Consider the following 4263-nt stretch of genomic DNA (forward strand, 5'->3'; position numbering starts at 1 on the left):
AGATAGATCAAGACGCTTAATTGGACTTTCACAAAGCACATACCTTGACAAAGTTTTGAAGAAGTTCAAAATGGATCAAGCAAAGAAAGGGTTCTTGCCTGTATTACAAGGTGTGAAGTTGAGTAAGACGTAGTGCCCGACCACTGCAGAAGATAGAGAGAAGATGAAAGATGTTCCCTATGCTTCAGCCATAGGCTCTATCATGTATGCAATGCTGTGTATCAGACCTGATGTGTGCCTTGCTATAAGTTTAGCAGGGAGGTACCAAAGTAATCCAGGAGTGGATCACTGGACAGCGGTCAAGAACATCCTGAAATACCTGAAAAGGACTAAGGATATGTTTCTCATATATGGAGGTGACAAAGAGCTAGTCGTAAGTGGTTACGTCGATGCAAGCTTTGACACTGATCCGGACGATTCTAAATCGCAAACCGGATACGTGTTTACATTGAACGGTGGAGCTGTCAGTTGGTGCAGTTCTAAACGAAGCGTTGTGGCGGGATCTACGTGTTAAGCGGAGTACATAGCTGCTTCGGAAGCAACAAATGAAGGAGTCTGGATGAAGGAGTTCATATCCGATCTAGGTGTCATACCTAGTGCATCGGGTCCAATGAAAATCTTTTGTGACAATACTGGTGCAATTGCCTTCGCGAAGGAATCCAGATTTCACAAGAGAACCAAGCACATCAAGAGACGCTTCAATTCCATCCGGGATCTAGTCCAGGTGGGAGACATAGAAATTTGCAAGATACATACGGATCTGAATGTTGCAGACCCGTTGACTAAGCCTCTTTTACGAGGAAAACATGATCAACACCAAGGCTCCATGGGTGTTAGAATCATTATTGTGTAATCTAGATTATTGACTCTAGTGCAAGTGGGAGACTGAAGGAAATATGCCCTAGAGGCAATAATAAAGTTATTATTTATTTCCTTATATCATGCTAAATGTTTATTATTCATGCTAGAATTGTATTAACCGGAAACATGATAGATGTGTGAATACATAGACAAACAAAGTGTCACAAGTATGCCTCTACTTGACTAGCTCGCTGATCAAAGATGGTTATGTTTCCTAGCCATAGACATGAGTTGTCATTTGATTAACGGGATCACATCATTAGGAGAATGATGTGATTGACTTGACCCATTCCGTTAGCTTAGCACACGATCGTTTAGTATTCTGCTATTGCTTTCTTCATGACTTATACATGTTCCTATGACTATGAGATTATGCAACTCCCGTTTACCGGAGGAACACTTTGTGTGCTACCAAACGTCACAACGTAACTGGGTGATTATAAAGGTGCTCTACAAGTGTCTCCGAAGGTACTTGTTGGGTTGGCGTATTTCGAGATTAGGATTTGTCACTCTGATTGTCGGAGAGGTATCTCTGGGCCCACTCGGTAATGCACATCACTTAAGCCTTGTAAGCATTGCAACAAATGAGTTAGTTGCGGGATGATGTATTACGGAACGAGTAAAGAGACTTGCCGGTAACGAGATTGAACTAGGTATTGAGATACCGACAATCGAATCTCGGGCAAGTAAAATACCGATGACAAAGGGAACAACGTATGTTGTTATGCGGTTTGACCGATAAAGATCTTCGTAGAATATGTGGGAGCCAATATGAGCATCCAGGTTCCGCTATTGGTTATTTATCGGAGACGTGTCTCGGTCATGTCTACATAGTTCTCGAACCCGTAGGGTCCGCACTCTTAAAGTTTCGATGACGGTTATATTATGAGTTTATGAGTTTTGATGTACCGAAGTTTGTTCGGAGTCCCAGATGTGATCACGGACATGACGAGGAGTCTCGAAATGGTCGAGACATGAAGATTGATATATTGGAAGCCTATATTTGGATACCGGAAGTGTTCCGGGTGAAATCAGGATTTTACCGGAGTACCGAAGGGGTTACCGGAACCCCCCGGGGGTTTAATAGGCCATAGTGGGCCTTAGTGGAGAAGAGGAGGGGCGGCCAGGGCAGGCCGCGCGCCCCCTCCCCCTCTAGTCCGAATAGGACAAGGAGGGGGGCACCCCCCTTTCCTTCGCCTCTCTCTCCTCCTTCCCCCTTCTCCTAATCCAACAAGGAAAGGGAGGGAGTCCTACTCCCGGTGGGAGTAGGACTCCTCCTGGCGCGCCCCTCCTGGCCGGCCGCCTCTCCCCCCTTGCTCCTTTATATACGGGGGCAGGGGGCACCCCATAGACACAACAATTGATCATTGGTCTTTTAGCCGTGTGCGGTGCCCACCTCCACCATAGTCCACCTCGATAATATCGTAGCGGTGCTTAGGCGAAGCCCTGCGTCGGTAGAACATCATCATCGTCACCACGCCGTCGTGCTGACGAAACTCTCCCTCAACACTCGGCTGGATCGGAGTTCGAGGGACGTCATCAGGCTGAACGTGTGCTGAACTAGGAGGTGTCGTTCGTTCGGTACTTGATCGGTCGGATCGTGAAGACGTACGACTACATCAACCGCGTTGTGCTAACGCTTCCGCTTTCGGTCTACGAGGGTACGTGGACAACACTTGATGCTTTTTCTTGAAACTGGTGGTCTTGTCAACCATCAACACTTGATGCTTTTTCTTGATTTCTACCTTCACCGATTTCAGCATCGCGAAGAGCTTGGGAATTGTTTCCGTTATCCCTTGCATATTATAGTTCATCACGAAGTTCTAGTAACTCGGCGATAGTGAGTAGAGAATTATGCAAATCACTATCTTATCTGGAAGATTAACTCCCACTTGATTCAAGTGATCGTAGTACTCACACATTCTGAGCACATGCTCACTAGCTGAGCTATTCTCCTCCATCTTGTAGGCAAAGTACTTTGTTAGAGGTCTCATACCTATTAACACGGGCATGAGTCTGAAATACCAATTTCAACTCTTGGAACATCTTATATGCTCCATGCCGTTCAAAACATTTTTGAAGTCCCGGTTCTAAGACGTACAACTTGGTGCACTAAACTATCAGGTAGTCATCATACCGAGCTTGCCAAACATTCATAACGTCTGCATCTGCTCCTACAATAGGTCTGTCACCTAGTGGTGCATCAAGGACATAATTCCTCTGTGCAGCAATGAGGATAATCCTCAGATCACAGACCAAGTCCGCATCATTGCTACTATCATCTTTCAACTTATTTTTCTCTAGGAACATATCAAAAATAAACGGAGAGCTACATCGCGAGCTTATGATCTACAACATAGTTATGCAAATACTATCAGGACTAAGTTCATGATAAATTAAAGTTCAATTAATCATATTACTTAAGAACTCCCACTTAGATAGACATCCCTCTAGTCATCTAAATGATCACGTGATCCATATCAACTAGACCATGTCCGATCATCACGTGAGATGGAGTAGTTTTCAATGGTGAACATCACTATGTTGATCATATCTACTATATGATTCACGTTCGACCTTTCGGTCTCAGTGTTCCGAGGCCATATCTGCATATGCTAGGCTCGTCAAGTTTAACCCGAGTATTCTGCGTGTGCAAAACTGGCTTGCACCCGTTCTATGTGAACGTAGAGCTTATCACACCCGATCATCACGTGGTGTCTCAGCATGAAGAACTGTCGCAACGGTGCATACTCAGGGAGAACACTTATACCTTGAAATTTTAGTAAGGGATCATCTTATAAAGCTACCGTCATACTGAGCAAAATAAGATGCATAAAAGATAAACATCACATGCAATCAAAATATGTGACATGATATGGGCATCGTCATCTTGTGCCTTTGATCTCCATCTCCAAAGTACCGTCATGATCTCCATCGTCACCGGCATGACACCATGATCTCCATCATCTTGATCTTTATCAACGTGTCGTCACATGGTCGTCTTGCCAACTATTGCTTTTGCAACTATTGCTATCACATAGCGATAAAGTAAAGCAATTATATGGCGCTGCATCTTATGCAATAAAGAGACAACCATAAGGCTCCTGCCAGTTGCTGATAACTTCAACAAAACATGATCATCTCATATAAAATATTATATCACATCATGTCTTGACCATATCACATCACAACATGCCCTGCAAAAACAAGTTAGACGTCCTCTACTTTGTTGTTGCAAGTTTTACGTGGCTGCTACGGGCTTCTAGTAAGAACCGTTCTTACCTACGCATCAAAACCACAACGATTTTTCATCAAGTGTGCTGTTTTAATCTTCAACAAGGACCGGGCGTAGTCAAACTCGATTCAACTAAAGTTGGAGAAACAGACACCCACTAGCCACCT

This window comes from Triticum aestivum, chromosome 2D (assembly GCF_018294505.1).
Source record: "Triticum aestivum cultivar Chinese Spring chromosome 2D, IWGSC CS RefSeq v2.1, whole genome shotgun sequence".
NCBI classification, from domain to species: Eukaryota; Viridiplantae; Streptophyta; class Magnoliopsida; order Poales; family Poaceae; genus Triticum; species Triticum aestivum.